This window comes from Globicephala melas, chromosome X (genome assembly GCF_963455315.2).
Source record: "Globicephala melas chromosome X, mGloMel1.2, whole genome shotgun sequence".
NCBI classification, from domain to species: Eukaryota; Metazoa; Chordata; class Mammalia; order Artiodactyla; family Delphinidae; genus Globicephala; species Globicephala melas.
The window spans coordinates 46,881,043-46,898,532 of NC_083335.1; the positions used below are offsets into that span (position 1 = coordinate 46,881,043).

Sequence of the window (17,490 nt, forward strand, 5' to 3'; positions counted from 1 at the left end):
TCCCCACTTGTAGATCTCATTGGTCTGGTTTTAAAAGCGGTGAAGGCGTTGTAATACAAGTGACTTCTGTTTTGAGTGTGTGAATATTTGAAAATGGATCAACATTATTTTGAGTGTAAGGCTGGGTTTCACCATCCTCAGGCCAGGTGAAGCTACATTTGAAGTCAAATGAGAGGTACATGTAAAAGATGTATAATCTGTACTGCAAAAAGTGAGAAAGTTTGTCCCTGAGATGGCTTACATTTGACTTTATTGTGGTTATCTCAGCCCCATCTTAATTCTGGCTGTTTTCTTTTCAGCATTTTGTTCCAGTTAATGTAAACAGTCATTACAAACAAACAAACCAACCCCCTTCCTTCAAATACCAGGGCCTCTCTTGGAAGCTAACACACAAAAGGAGCCACTGGTCCCCTGCAAGGACACTTTGTCCACTGATTATGAACCAGGCACCTCACCAAGTGCAGTCCTAGGGCTGATCCCACTACATTTCTTTATTTTTACCTTCCTGGGACACACAAATGGGCCGGTGGATGGAGAGACATCTTTTCTCTGATGCTGCAGAAAGAAGAAGGCTACTACCATCAGTTGGGACTTCAAAAGTGTGTGTTAGACCCGCTGACCTTGTAGTCTCTCCCTCTGGCCTCTCATGAGTTTAGCACCCGGTTAACATTAAAAGCCAGCCCTGGGAAAAAAGAAAGATAAAAGGCTGCTAGGCTCTTTCTTCAAACTGATCTTAGAGCCATCCATTACCCCAGAGGTTTCTTTTTATTTTTTCAATTGGGGTAGAGTTGTTTTACTATGTTGTGCTAGTTTCTACTGTACAGCTAAGTGGAGCAGAGTTCCCTGTGCTATACAGCAGGTTCTCATTATTTATCTATTTTATACACATTAGTGTGCGTATGTTAGTCCCAATTCATCCTGGCTTTCTGTGTCTCCCTTCTGCTACGTGTTCTCCTCTAAATAATCTGGGCCATTAATAGAGAAATTAAAGCCAACATGGATTAGACAAAAGTAAGAAATAAACACCTCCAAGGTTATGGAAAAATATTTATGAATTAAAGGTTGCCTGAGAATAAACAAGTATTTATTAAGCACATACTACATGGGCAACACCAAACTAGATGTCGTGCGAATAAAAAAGTACCAGATGTTCTGCGCTAAAGGCATACATGTCTTCCTGAAGAATCTCCTGTTCTGCAGAATTGCACACTAAAAATAACAGGGCTTCTGGGGAAAACGTGGTTAGGGAAGGTCACTTAAACCCAATGCAAATTTGTAATCAGAGCACTAATGTAAACAATAACCATTCTAATAAAAACACTCAGGAGGTTGAATCTCCACTGGCATCTGCACCCAGCATCACAGCCATCAATGCTTGGTAGCCTTCACGCTTCCTCTTTCCCCAACGTGAATCCTCAAGGGCATTTACTTTTAATAGAGGCCATTTTCATCAGAATTAAAAATCTAATTGAGGAGTAACCAACTTTTTAGAATCACACAGTGAAAGGTCTTCACAGCTTCATTATCAGTACTCACAGCTTCACCAGCTAGTTTAATGTGATGGGAAATTTAGAGGTTGTTGAAATCACTAAACCAGTCACAAAAAAGGGGCAGTTTTGTGCAGGATTCTTCTTTTTTTCTGAAAGTCTTCATATTGTGAAGGCTTCTCTTTAATTGTGAGAAAGCTGGCTCCTGATCACGTCAAAACTTAAAGTGCTAAAACACTTCACACGTGAACCAGTTGGCCTTCCACCTAATTTTAATGACACCATTCTCCTATTTACCAATCACTAATGTGCTATTTGTGGTACACAAACCCTTGTAATGGAACAGAGTGTAAAATATAAATTCTTTGCCATCAAAGGTATAAAATCTGCTTGAGAAAACAAACAAGGAAACGAATGTGTGGAACAGTAAGAGCAAATTGGCTGCCTAATTCGGAGGTCCTGACCCAAAATTCAGGATAATGTGGTGAAGGGGTGAGATTTGTCAGGCCTAGAATAGAAGTTTTCAAGGAGAACTTGAACTGCCAAGGGCTGAAGCAGAAATCATACTTGAATAGGCAAAGCAAAGAAAGGAAGTAAGGAAAAGACAACATATGGAATGGCCTGGAAACAATACTGACCAATAATGTAGAGGGGCCAGTGGGGCTTGAGTAGAATGGTGAGAACATAGATGTTGAATAATAGTAGGAAACATGGTTCTCCCCATAGCGTTTGCCCAGTATGTAAACAGATTTAAATATAAGACATAATAGTAGTGACTGATAAGGATATTTAGCAGGAATGTTATAAAATAAAGGAATATTTTAAGGAGCTGGTCTGGCAGTGGTATGCAGAATAACTGGACACTGATTCTCCAACTTATTTTTCTCTCAGTGCAGAATTGTTTTTCCCCCAAACAAAACCTTTACAGAAGCTCAGTATGTACAACAGATACAAATCTAGCTGACCTGTTTGAAGTTACTGTGGGAATGGAGATTGCAGTCCTCATGACCGCTTGGCTTCTCTCTTATCCTCTGAGGCGACCCTTTGAGGCACCAGTGCTGAGCTCTAGCTAAAACTAGATAGAGTCCTGCTGGATAAAGTCATGAGGATCAGAGCTAGAGTAGCCCCAGAGGAAATAAAGAGAAAGGAACGAATCCAAGAGATGTTTAAAGGAACACACTGTTCCTCTCCACAGATTACATACAGGAAACAAAGGGAATGAAAAAGTAAACAAGAATTACTAAAACGTTGGCCCAAGGCAATAAAAACCTAGTAGTAAACTGGGAGATAGTATCTTAACAGGTACTTGTCGTTGGCAGGCAGAGCCAGACCAAGGAGCCTGATACCCAGACACTAAAGAGACTCATTAGGTCAGGACAGGAAAGCTAACAAGGTTCCTGTAGTCACCAACAGAAAGAGTCTGGAAAGGCTGGTAAAGCAGAAGGTTGTGCAACAGTAGGCAAGAAGGCAGACAGCTAAACTCTGGAAGTCTAACGATGGATGTCCTGTCAGGCAGGCAGAGAATAGAATCCAGTCTGGTGGCAGGCACTAGGCAGAGAATGAAGCAAGCAGTACGTAGTAGGAATCCAGTCAGGGGGTTTGGGATTAAGAAACAAATGAACAATCCCTTAAGAGGTCTGGAAAAAACAGTGCTAAACAAGGCAGCGCACCAAGCCTAAATGAATCGGCATGTCAGGTGAAGTCCACGAGAAAAGGCAGAGACAGGCGAATAAAAATGGCACCCAAGAGACCCAGTTACTTCAACTGGTCTGTGAGATCTAAGTAGGACCAGAAGCAATAGGCCCACTGGATGCTAAGCCACCAAACTACTGAAATACTGCTCCTTAAATCCTTTCTGAGTAGAAGCAGGATTGGTCCCAGTAGAAGAAAAGTGGACAACAAGAAAAGGCCTGGAAACAGTAATGACCAATAGTAGTCACTTACCTGGATGTAAAGGTTAATGTGTTGAGTTGTGATGATTACAGGGTTTGGTGTAGCTAAGACATAGCCCAACAAAAATCAGTCTAAGAGATAATAGTGCCAATGTCTCCTTTTGGGGAAAATGTTGAGACTGCTAGAGACTGAGAATTCCCAGATTCGTGCTATCTATGGTTTTATACAGTATGCTGAAAAGCAACCCTTTGAATTTTATCTGGAAAATATGCTTCTAACAAAGAACAGACTTCCTGTTCTACATTAACCAAAGCCCCCAGAGTGCTTTTCAAGAGTGGCTTAACAGATCATAAATGGCAATTGTCCAATCTATAAGTTACTAGGACATAAATGTAGTAATAAACAGTGAGAGAAAAACGTTCGGTTTGCTTGCTAAATTATGTGGATCACAGAAGCACACATTGGTGGTTATAGGGATGCTATCTATTTAATGAAATTGAGGTTTTTTTTAAATCAGTATAAACAGTCTCTTGAAGATGAGTATAGTTCAAAATTGAGACTACAATTATGCAAATAAAATTGATTGTCTCTTTTACTTTGTGGTTTGTGTTTATTTTCTGACCTTTTCAAAATATAATTAACTACATGAAAATTAAGGAATATATGTTTGACATCTGTAAACAATAAAAACATTTTCATATCTGGGCATCAGTAGTTAGGCAAGTCTTAGAAATAGGTTTATTTTTGTTTTACATATTCTCCCACATAAATTTTAACAGCTTTATTGAGATATAATGCACATAACATACAATTCACCTTTTTAAATGTACAATTCAGTGGTTTTTAGTATATTCCCAGAATTGTACAACCGTCACTGCAATCAATTTTAGAATTTTTTCATTGCACCAAAAAGGATCCCTTCCTTAGCCATCTTCCCTCCCCAGTCCTCCCAAACCACTCCTCAGACCCCCACCTCAACCCCCAGCCCAAGGCAACCACTAATTTACTTTATGTCTCTGTAGATTTGCCTATTCTGGACATTTCACATAAATAGAGTCATACAATATATGGCGTTTTGTGACTGGCTTCTTTCTCTGAGAATAATACTTTCAAGGTTCAAGCATCCCACATCAGTTTTTATTTGTTCATTATTACCTATTTTTTTCTTGGATGCAAATACAGATCACTTGTTTAAGCCACCTCCCCTGTTATACAAACAGTGACATATACCTACTTAAAATTCCAAAGAGTTGACATTTTCACACAAACACCAACCTTGCCCCTCCTTTCCTGGCAAAACCAGGAGATCTGGGGTTTGATTTTCCTATACAGTGATATAACAGAAGAATTTATTTCTGACCCAGGGCCTAATGTTTTATGGAAATGACCACAAGCACCATACTTAATCAAGTATACATTATGTACCAGAATAACTCTTAGAAGTTTACATAAATGAATTCAACAGAGAAACCCAGAAACCAATTACATTAAATTGTGTTTTAACTAATACAGTAGCAGAGAATATATAGGTCTTTACTTTCAAGTGTTCCATTATAACATTTTAGAAACTAAAATGTACATCAGATTCATTCAGGAGGTCTTCTTTGAGATTTGCACATGAATTTTTAAGAAAATTTTTGGGAAAGACTTTTCATCATTGGATGATTAATTGAAAACTAGATTCTAGGATATCTATTTTGCTGCTACTTTTATTGTATTTATTTATTTTCTCAAGTAGCCCTGTATCATTGGCTTTCTGCTGCCTTCAAAACAGAAAGGCTAATGTGAGCTGCCGTCTCATCAGTACTAGCAGCTTCACCTCACACCCTGACATTATACAAGGGCAGACCTGCCTCTAAACTCTATGAACCAACCCTGATTTGCATCAGAATTTCCATCCTTTAATCCCTCACCATGTTGTTGCTTTACACCATCAAAATGCCTCAAAGCCTTGGCTTTGATAGTGGCCAAATTCAAAGACACACAGGGCCAAGCTTGATCCTAAATCTACAGAATAAATCTTTTCCATCACAGGCACAGCCCTGTGATAATATATAACTGTTATTAAAAGATTGCTTTTTTCCCTTTTATACTATTTTCGATTATTAAAACTGTAAAGTAATTAGATTTTATTTTAGCTAGTATATTAGAACTTATACATATAATTTTAATTAAATAATATATTAACACATATTGAGTAGTAACTATATCTAGGGCATGGTGCTAAGGATAAGTGACATACACTATGAATGATCTCAACGGGCTTAGGATGTAGTCAAGGCAACTGACAAGTAAGTATACATTTAACTGCAAAAGAATGTTACAGAAGCATATAGGAGGAAGAGAATAGGGGAAGTTTCATGGAAAAGCTGGACCTTTAAGTAGTATCCCAAAAGTTGAAAATTAGAGAAAAGGACATTTGAGAAAGAGGGAACAGCATGACCTACAGCATAGAGAAAGGAAAATGTGGGCTGAGTTTGGAAACTGACTAGTCATCTAATGGGGCTGGAGGGTAGGTTTTGTAATTGTATAGTGGGAGATAAAGCTGGGAAAGCACAATGAGACCAAGGTGGGAAGCCTTGGAATGCCATTCTGAACTCTGAATTTATTATTTAAGCTGTGGAGAGTCATGAGAGATACATGAACAGGAAAAACACATGAGTAACCCTATGTTTTAGGGAAATGCTCTGGCATTGGTATGTAGGATGGTTGTAAGATGAGAAACTAGAGGTGGGGGATATTAGGATACCACTTTCAAAAGCCATTCTCTCATTGGGGAATAAGTATGTTAGCTCAACCTGAGTGCCAGCAATAGGAACCTGACATCATGTAGGTATCCAAGATAGTCCAGAGAAGGAGGAGCTAGAAGGATGAGCCAAGGCAAAATCTGCTAAGAATAACCAATGAGTCAAAAATAAATAGGGAATTCCTTGGTGGCCTAGTGGTTAGGATTCCAGGCTTTCACTGCTGTGGCCCAGGTTATATCCCTGGTCGGGGAACTGAGAGCCGGTGCAGCAATCAATCAGTCAATTAATTAATGTAAAAATGCACAGGACTGGGACTTCCCTGGTGGCACAGTGGTTAAGAATCCACCTGCCAATGCAGGGGACACTGGTTCAATCCCTGGTCCGGGAAGATCCCACATGCCGCAGAGCAACTAAGCCCGTACTCCACAACTACTGAGCCTGCACTCTAGAGCCCGTGAGCCACAGCTGCTGAGCCTGTGTGCCACAACTACTGAAGCCTGTACACCCTAGAGCCTGCGTGCCACAACTACTGAGCCCACGTGCCACAACTACTGAAGCCTGTGCACCCTAGAGCCCGCGCGCCACAACTACTGAGCCCACGTGCCACAACTACTGAAGCCCACGCGCCTAGAGCCTGTACTCTGCAACAAGAGAAGCCAATGCAATGAGAAGCCTGTGCACTACAATGAAGAGTAGCCCCCCCACTCACCACAACTAGAGAAAGCCCGCATGCAGCAACGAAGACCCAACACAACCAAAAATAAAAAATATAATAAAATAAATTTTAAAAAATTAAAAGAAAATGCACAGGACTAAAGTCTCCATTAGACTTGGCTTGTAGACCCAAGAGTTTGTAAGGTAGAGTCAGGATCGTAGGGAGAAGGTGTCTTAAGAAACAAAAGAGAATCAGTAGTAAACAGCCTGGAGGCATCCATAGCTTAACTTTATTGCTTGGTGGATATGAGATGCATGGATGTGTTGGGCTGGTTCAAGCGACCAGGGGCAGTTAGTTAGATATTTTGATGATAGTCTCATGATAATAAGACCATGAATTAGGGCAGTAGAAAAGAGAATGGAAAGATGGGAACAGATCTCACAGGTAATAGTTCCAGGATTTGATGACCTGTTATAGGCAATGGGGGAATGGGAAAAGTAGAAGATAATTCTGAGGTTTCAATACTGAATAACAGGGAGAATGATAATATTGCAATGCAGATTAGGAATCTAGGAGGAGAAGTACACTTGGAAAATATAATACTGAGTTATGTATGAAAGAAACCACATTTCAGGTGCCTGCAGAAGGAAATGGCATTAGACATTAGGTCTGGTGTTTTTGAGAGGGTTTGGAGACAGACATGAAGATTTACAGTCATTTACATAACTACTAGGTGAAGATGTGGCAGTAGGTAAGATAACCAGGGAAGAGAGTATAGAGGGTTATGGGAAGCAAAGAAAGAAGTTTGTTGGAAGCTCATTTTTAAGTGTGGACAGAGGGAAAGAAATCATCCAAGAATATCACTTAACAAAGTTCACTACTCCTGGTAGGTTCTTTGATTTCAGTACTGAGTGACAGGGAGGGTCGTGATAGCAGGATACTAGAATGAAGATTGGGAATCTGGGAAAAAAAACATTTTTGATATTGGATGGTGGGATGCTAAAAAAACATTCGGACAGGTAGGATGGGATCCAGGAAAGTACAATGACACAGAGGCCAGACATTAAAGAGATGGTAGCCAGCAGAAAAATCAGAAAGGATGAAGCCTTTGGTGATAATAAATACAGAAATTGGGAAACTGATGAGCAGATTTCTTCTTGGAAACAATACCCACTTGGAAGACTATACACACGTTAAATTAAAGCTAATGTTGCTCAGAACTCCACCCTTGAGATGGCTTTCAGAGACAGTTCATCAACCAAACAATAAAAACAGTCTAGTTTCTTCAGAGAATGCTCACTCTTGACATACACATGCGTCTCTTTTGGCTTCTTTCTCTCTTGAATCCTCTCTTTTCTCTCTTCCCTCCTTTCTCTCCTTTATTCAGCTTAGTTCATTATCTTCCCCCTCCTGCCAGATGTAGTAGTTCTAACCCCCTCACTGCTCCATGAAAGTCTCTGCTGGAGTTGGCTTGTGACCAGACACAGGGTAGAGGGGCTATGTAAGGTGGAGGCTAGATCCAAGGAGTCAAGTTGAAGCTAATAGCCAGGGGGAGCAGTACTCAGAATGTATCAGAAAGGAGACTGCCTGCCATATTTTATTTGTGTGCTGGAAGCCTGCTCTAAGTGCTAGAGGTTTATATCATGTAAATTACATTAAGTTAAAAAATGCCTAGATGTATCTTTATATATTAAAAAACATACACAAAGCACACAAATAGATAGACACATAGGTAATCCTTAATTTGTCCTGTTAATGTATACACATGCAAACATATCCAAATTAATAATGACAGAGAGAATGAGTATGAATATGAGAGACCACATTCCTTTTGGTTATTCAGGAGTAGGTTGCACCTCATTTTCTAAATTTATTCTTCCTCTCAGTTACTTCTAGAAAGCTGAACTAGCTTAATTTGGACAGCAAGCTACATTTTAGAAATACGTTTCAGAAGCTTTAGCACATAAATCTTAACATCTTGATTCTGAGTTCTTACCTCTAGAGAGCACAGTGAGTTTCTACCTTTAGAGTAACCCAAGATCAGGGGCTCTGATTTAAAGACTTGCCTCTGGGTGATGGTGGCATATCCAGAGAGTTTACCATGTGGGCCTCAGAGGTCAGGATTCTTAGCCACACCTGCCAGCTTTGCACATCAAGGCAGTTCACAAGAAAGGGCCTAGTGGACAAGCCATAGAGATAGAACAGTGATCTGTATGAACAGTGTTGATCTAGAACAGTGGTTCTCAAAGTATAGTCCCCAGAGCAACAGCATCAACATCACCTGGAAGCTTGTTAGAACTAAAAATTCTCAAGCACCAACCCAGACCTACTGGATCAGAAGCTGTATGGTGTAATCCAGCAATTCGTGTTTAACGAGCCCTCCAGGTGATTCTGATGCATGCTCAAGTTTGAGAACCACTGAGGTAAAAGAAAACAAATCATGAACCGGAGGGTTATAGGACAGAGGAGAGAGAACAACAAGGTACCAGCAAGGGAGATGGAATTGAATGAAGGAGGGGGAATCCTGAATTGTACCTCTCCGACTGCCATCCCAAGAACAACACTTCCATTCAGATGTTTTCAAAGTGCTAAACTGCATGTTTAAAATATAGCAATAAATGGAATGGAATGAGAGACCAAATGTTGAACGAAGGGTGAGAACAGAGTCAGGAGTAAATGGTAGAAGAAAAGGATCAAATCCAAACCAGCAGGAGCTGTCAGGAGTAGAACAAAGCACAGCAGTGGTAGATGAGCAAAAGAGGCAAATTGGTTGCTTCTGATAGTTTAGGAAAACTCTGATGCCCCTGACACTCACCATTGTACTACCAGAGAGAACAAGCAGCTCCAGGGGTGGCAATGGGATCAAGGAGATGGGATATATTTATATTCAAAAATTATCTGAGTTCACACATGAAGGAAACAAGACATTACTGTAATCCAGGCCCTTGATATTTCAGCAGGGAGTATGGCTTATGAAACCATCTTATTCCACATTAACAGCTCTCAGCTGTGCATGGAATTTCTAATGTGAACAGAAATCAATGGATCTGTAAGAAAAGAGATACATTTAAATCTGAGTAAGATGGTTTGTGACCTAGTCTTTGTCATAACTTGGATATACTCTGCTAGGAGGCTTTATGGTTATCAGTAACAAAAGTCTGTAAGGAGAGGAAACTAACTAGGAGTGGTAGAGACCCAGGTATTTAAGGTCAAGGATCTGGGAGAACCAATTTATCTGTACAGGGTGGTGGGGAAGGGCAAGGAGGCAGTCAGTCAGGTAGTAAGGCTTGGCAGGCTCCACTGTAATGCAAGCTGTAGTCAGTACCTGAGTATCTACTCAGACAGGTGGACCAAAACAGTGAGGGATCCACACAACAAACGACTGTGTTCAGCATCAGGCAAAGAGTGACCTGTCTGATCAGGCAAGTATCAGATCCATCTGCATGTTGGTCCACAGATCCAACTTCTTAACAGAGTAGTTCTCAACCTATTTTATCCTGGGATTCACCTGATGGATGAAGATCCTTCGTTCAAATCTCCGCTCCTCCACTACTTACTATATAATTTGGAGCATGTTGCTTCATTCCACTGTGCCAGTTTCCTCCTCTGTAAATCAGTACCAACTTCATAGTGCTGATGAGGCTGAAATGAGATAGTGCATGTCAAATGATTGACTCAGGGTCTGCTACATGCAGTGCTGAATACATTTCAGCTATCATCATGAGAGGAAGTACACATTATAGTTTACTCCTCATTTTATGAGACATTATGACCTTGGCCAAGTAATTTAACTTTACTATGCCTTAGTATCCTCATAAGTAAAATGGGGTTAAGAATAATACTTCCATCATAGGTTGCTTTCAGAATGAGATTAATTAATGCATAGAAAATGCTTAGTGCAGTACTTGGCACAAAGTAAGTAGTCATTAACTGTTAACTACAATTATTACTTCTCGCAGTTATGTGCAATTCCCTGGACTTTTTTTTAATAAATTCTATTTTTTTTATTTTTCAGTTTTATTTATTTATTTATTATTTTTGGCCGTGTTGGGTCTTTGTTTCTGTGCGAGGGCTTTCTCTAGTTGTGGCGAGCGGGGGCCACTCTTCATTGCGGTGCGCAGGCCTCTCACTGTCGCGGCCTCTCTTATTGCGGAGCACAGGCTCCAGACGCGCAGGCTCAGTAGTTGTGGCTCACGGGCCCAGTTGCTCCGTGACATGTGGGATCTTCCCAGACCAGGGCTCGAACCCGTGTCCCCTGCATTGGCAGGCAGATTCTCAACCACTGCTCCACCAGAGAAGCCCCCCTGAACTCTTTATTGAGGTGTAATTGACAGACAACAAACTACACATATTAAAGTGTATGAGTTGATAAAATTTGTATCCAAAATAGTCAAATTCATAGACATGAAGAATAGAATGGTGGTTGCCAGGGGTTAGGGCAGGGAGGAAAAGGGGAATTGCTAATCAACAGATATAATTCAGTTATGCAAGATGAATAGGCTCTAGAGATCTGCTGTACAAAGTCATGCCTATAGATAATACTGTATTGTACACTTGAAAATCTGTTAAGAGGGTAGATCTCCTGTTAAATGTTCTTACCACAATAAAATACTTTTAAAAAGACATATGTATATAACCTTGTGCAATTATCAGCTCAGTCAAGAACATGAACGTATCCATCGGCCCAAAAGAGTTTCCTCCTGCCCCTGTGTAGCCCTCCTTCACACTCCAAGCTTGTCCCCAGGCAAACGATGATCTGCTTTCTGTCACTGTAGAGTTGTGACAGAAAAAAAAAAAAAAACCTGCATTTTTATACAGTTTCGCATAAATGCAATCATAGTATATACTCATTTTTCCTCTGGCTTATTTCACTCGGCATCTTTATTTTGAGATTCAGCCAAGCTGTTGGATTCTTATTGCTGAGTAGTATTCCACTGTATGGATATACCACAGTTTGTGTATTCAAGTATGTCTTCACGTATACATAGGCTTTCATTTCTGTCAAGAAAATACCTAGGTGTGGAATTGGCTGGGTCATATGGTAGCTGTATATCTAACTTGTTAAAAAACTGCCATGATTAGGGCGCATCCATACAGTAGAATGACTGAGCAATAAGAGGATGAACAATTGATATGAAAAAAAAGATACGTCTCAAAATAATTATACCAAGTGAAAAAGAAAATAGTGCATAGTATATGATTTCATTTTCATTATATAGTATTCTTGGGAATGCAAAATAATCTATAATGACAGAAAGGAATCAGTGGTTGCCTGGGCATCAGGGGAGGGAGACTGTAGGGGCAAGAGGGACAGATTAGAGAGGGACTTAGGAATCTTCTGGGGCTGAGGTGTGTGTTAATAATCTTGATCATGGTGGTGATTTCATGAGGATATGAATATGTCAGAGGTATCAAACTGTACTTTTGGATATAGACAATTTATTTTATATCAGTGATGCCTCAGTAGAGCTGTTAAAAATGTGTCACAAATAAAAATTTTCTTTAGATATCCAAAAAAAGATGTACAACATGATTAATATAATTAACACTGCTGTATGTTATATACAAAAGTTGTTAAGAGAATAAATCCTAAGAGTTCGCATCACAAGGAAAAGATACTTTTCTCTTTTTATTTTATATCTGTACAAGATGATGGATGATCATTAAACTTATAGTGGTAATGATTTCATGATGTATGTAAGTCAAGTCATTATACTATATACCATGAATTTATACAGCACTGTATGTCAATTATATCTCAATAAAACTGGATTAAAAAAAAGAAAAAAGAAACTGCTGAAGTGTTTTCCAAGGAAATGGTATAATTTTACATTCCCAACAGCAATGAATTAGAGTTCCAGTTGTCCTGTGTCCTTGGCATTACTTGTTAATGCCATTGTCTTTTAATTTAGCCAGTCTGATAGCTACATGGTGGTTTCTCGTGGCTTTAATTTGTATTTCTCTCATGACTAGTAACATTGAGCATCCTTTCACTGTTTATTTGCTATCTAAATGTCTGAAGTATCTGCTCCAATATTTATTTTTAATTGGGTTGATGGTTTTCTCAGTACTGAGTTTTGACACTCTTGTATTCTCAGTAAGAGTCTTATATCAGATATATGCTTTGCAAATATTTTCTTCCAAATCTGTGGCTTGTTTTCTCATTCTATTAACAGTGTCTTTTGAAAAGCAGATGTTTTAATTTTGATGAAATTACAATTTACTGATTTTTATTTTATTGACTGTACACTGGGTATGATATCTAAAAAATCTTTGCATAACCCAAGTTCACGAAATTTTTCTCCTATGTTTTCTTCTAGAAATTTTATAGTTTTAGATGTTACATTTAGATCTATGATCCATCCTCTGAGTTAAATTTTGTAATGGTGCAAGGGATTGAAATTCTGGTTTTATTTTTGCTTTTGTACATGGACATCCAATTGTTCCACTATCATTTGAAAAACCATCTTCTATCCACCTTGCACTTTTCTCACACCTTTGTAAAAGATCAGTTGTCTATATATGTGTGTGTTTATTTCTGGACCGTTTATATTCTATTCGTCTATTTGTCTATCTTAGGTCAATACCACATTGTTTTGATTGCTGTAGTTCTATAATATATTTTGAAATTAGATAGCATTAACCCTCTAACTTTGCTCTTCTCTTTCAAAGTTGCTTGCATTTCTATATGAATTTTAGAATCAGCTTGTAAATTTCTTTTTTTAAAAAGCCTTCTGGGTCTTTGTAGGAATGCATTGATTCTATAGATATATTTGGGAAGAATTGGCATCCTTACAAAATTTAGTCCTTCAATCCATGAAAAAGTTATCTCTCTCCATTTATTTAGGTCTTTTTAAATTTCTCTCAGTAATGGTTTCTGTTTTCAGTTCAAAGGTTTCACTTCTTTTGTCAGATCTGTTCCTAAATGTTTTATAGTTTTTGGTCTACTATAAATGGTACTTTTAAATATTTTAGCTTCCTATAGGTCATTGCAAGTATATAAAAATACAATTGATTTTTATATACTGGTCTTATATCTTGCAACTTGGCTAAACTCACTTATGAATTCTAGTAGCTTTTTTGTAAATTCTATTGAATTTTCAATATAAACAATCATGTCTTCTGCATATAAAGACAGTTTTACTTAATCCTTTGCAATTTGGATGTATTTAATTTCTCTTTCATGCTGGGTAGCACAAGCTAAAACCACTAGTAATAATGTTGAATAGAAGTGTTTAGAGAGGGCATTCCCTGGCAGTCCAGCAGTTAGGACTCTGCATTTTCACTGCCAAGGTTGGGCGTTCAATCCCTGGTAGAGGAACTAAAATCCCATAGGCCCCACGGTTCAGCCAAAAAGAAAAAAAAAACAAGTGGCTAGACAGTGTTGGATTTTGTCAACTTCCTGATTTCAAAATTTAGTAGAAAGCTATAGTATTCAAGACTGTGTAGTAGTCTTATAAAAATAAATCAGAAATAAACCAATCACTTATGGTTAATTGATTTTTTCTTATTGGCCATGCCTCATGGCTTGCAGGATCTTAGTTCCCTGACCAAGGATCGAACCTGGTCCCCCCAGCAGTGAAAGCACTGATTCCCATCCACTGAACTGCCAGGGAATTCCCTGGTCAATTGATTTTATTTATGTATTTATTTATTTATTTTAACATCTTTATTGGAGGATAATTGCTTTACAATGGTGTGTTAGTTTCTGCTTTATAACAAAGTGAATCAGTTATATATATACATATGTTCCCATATCTCTTCCCTCTTGCATCTTCCTCCCTCCCACCCTCCCTATCCCATCCCTCTTGGTGGTCACAAACCACCCAGCTGATCTCCCTGTGATATGTGGCTGTTTCCCACTAGCTACCTGTTTTATGTTTCATAGTGTATATATGTCCATGCCACTCTCTCACTTTGTCACAGCTTACCATTCCCCCTCCCCATATCCTCAAGTCCATTCTCTAGTAGGTCTGTGTCTTTATTCTCGTCTTACCCCTAGGTTCTTTATGACCTTTCTTTTTTTCCTTAGATTCCATATATATGTGTTAGCATACGGTATTTGTTTTCCTCTTTCTGACTTACTTCACTCTGTATGACAAACTCTAGGTCCATCCACCTCACTACAAATAACTCAATTTCGTTTCTTTTTATGGCTGAGTAATATTCCACTGTATATATGTGCCACATCTTCTTTATCCATTCATCTGTTGAGGAAAATTAGGTTGCTTCCATGACCTAGCTATTGTAAATAGAGCTGCAATGAACATTTTGGTACATGACTCTTTTTGAATTATGGTTTTCTCAGGGTATATGCCCAGTAGTGGGATTGCTGGGTCATATGGTAGTTCTATTTGTAGTTTTTTAAAGAACCTCCATGCTGTTCTCCATAGTGGCTGTATCAATTTACATTCCCACCAGCAGTGCAAGAGTGTTCCCTTTTCTCCACACCCTCTCCAGCATTTATTATTTCTAGATTTTTTGATGATGGCCATTCTGACCAGTGTAAGATGATATCTCATTATAGTTTTGATTTGCATTTCTCTAATGATTAATGATGTTGACCATTCTTTCATGTGTTTGTTGGCAATCTGTATATCTTCTTTGGCGAAATGTCTATTTAGGTCTTCTGCCCATTTTTGTATTGGGTTGTTTCTTTGTTTGTTATTGGGCTGCCTGAGCTGCTTGTAAATTTTGGAGATTACTCCTTTGTCAGTTGCTTCATTTGCAAATATTTTCTCCCATTCTGAGGGTTGTCTTTTGGTCTTGTTTATGGTTTCCTTTGATGTGCAAAAGTTTTGAAATTTCATTAGATCCCATTTGTTTATTTTTGTTTTTATTTCCATTTCTCTAGGAGGTGGGTCAAAAAGGATCTTGCTGTGATTTATGTCATAGAGTGTTCTGCCTATGTTTTCCTCTAAGAGTTTGATAGTTTCTGGCCTTACATTTAGGTCTTTAATCCATTTTGAATTTATTTTTGTGTATGGTGTTAGGGAGTGTTCTAATTTCATACTTTTACATGTACCTGTCCAGTTTTCCCAGCACCACTTATTGAAGAGGCTGTCCTTTCTCCACTGTACATTCCTGCCTCCTTTATCAAAGATAAGGTGACCATATGTGTGTGGGTTTATCTCTGGGCTGTCTATGCTGTTCCATTGATCTATATTTCTGTTTCTGTGCCAGTACCATACTGTCTTGATTACTGTAGCTTTGTAGTATAGTCTGAAGTCAGGGAGCCTGATTCTTCCAGCTCCATTTTTAGTTCTCAAGATTGCTTTGGCTATTCAGGGTCTTTTGTGTTTCCATACAAATTGTGAAATTTTTTGTTCTAGTTCTGTGGAAAATGCCATTGGTAGTTTGATAGGGATTGCATTGAATCTATAGATTGCTTTGGGTAGTAGAGTCATTTTCACAATGTTGATTCTTCCAATCCAAGAACATGGTATATCTCTCCATCTATTTGTATCATCTTTAATTTCTTTCATCAGTGTCTTATAATTTTCTGCATACAGGTCTTTTGTCTCCTTAGGTAGGTTTATTCTAGATATTTTATTCTTTTTGTTGCAGTGGTAAATGGGAGTGTTTTCTTAATTTCACTTTCAGATTTTTCATCATTAGTGTATAGGAATGCCAGAGATTTCTGTGCATTAATTTTGTATCCTGCTACTTTACCAGATTCCTTGATTGGCTCTAGTAGTTTTCTGGTAGCATCTTTAGGATTCTCTATGTATAGTATCATGTCATCTGCAAACAGTGACAGCTTTACTTCTTCTTTTCTGATTTGGATTCCTTTTATTTCTTTTTCTTCTCTGATCACTGTGGCTAAAACGTCCAAAACTATGTTGAATAGTAGTGGTGAGAGTGGGCAACCTTGTCTTGTTCCTGATCTTAGTGGAAATGGTTTCAGTTTTTCACCATTGAGGAGGATGTTGGCTGTGGGTTTGTCATATATGGCCTTTATTATGTTGAGGAAAGCTCCCTCTATTCCTACTTTCTGCAGGGTTTTTATCATAAATGGGTATTGAATTTTGTCAAAAGCTTTCTCTGCATCTATTGAAATGATCATATGGTTCTTCTCCTTCAATTTGTTAATATGGTATATAATGTTGATTGATTTGCGTATATTGAATAATCCTTGCATTCCTAGAATAAACCCCACCTGATCATGGTGTATAATTCTTTTAATGTGCTGTTGGGTTCTGTTTGCTACTATTTTGTTGAGGATTTTTGCATTATGTTCATCAGTGATATTGGCCTGTAGTTTTCTTTCTTTGTTACCTCCTTGTCTGGTTTTGGTGTCAGGGTGATGGTGGCCTCATAGAATGAGTTTGGGAGTGTTCGTCCCTCTGCTATATTATGGAAGAGTTTGAGAAGGATAGGTGTTAGCTCTTCTCTAAATGTTTGATAGAATTTGCCTGTGAAGCCATCTTGTCCTGGGCTTTTGTTTGTTGGAAGATTTTTAATCACAGTTTCAATTTCAGTGCTTGTGATTGGTCTGTTTATATTTTTTATTTCTTCAAGGTTCAGTCTTGGCAGGTTGTGCATTTCTAAGAATTTGTCCATTTCTTCCAGGTTGTCCATTTTATTGGCATAGAGTTGTTTGTAGTAATCTCTCATGATCCTTTGTATTTCTGCAGTGTCAGTTGTTACTTCTCCTTTTTCATTTCTAATTCTATTGATTTGAGTCTTCCCCCTATTTTTCTTGATG

At 38.5% G+C, this 17,490-nt stretch overlaps 1 long non-coding RNA gene across 1 annotated transcript in view; it reads left to right on the top strand.

The window, feature by feature from the left end:
- The window catches only part of LOC115843966 (uncharacterized), an 890,247-nt gene that overhangs the window by 1,996 nt on the left and 870,761 nt on the right, over positions 1–17,490 (top strand). The gene's annotated exons all lie outside the window — the stretch shown is intronic.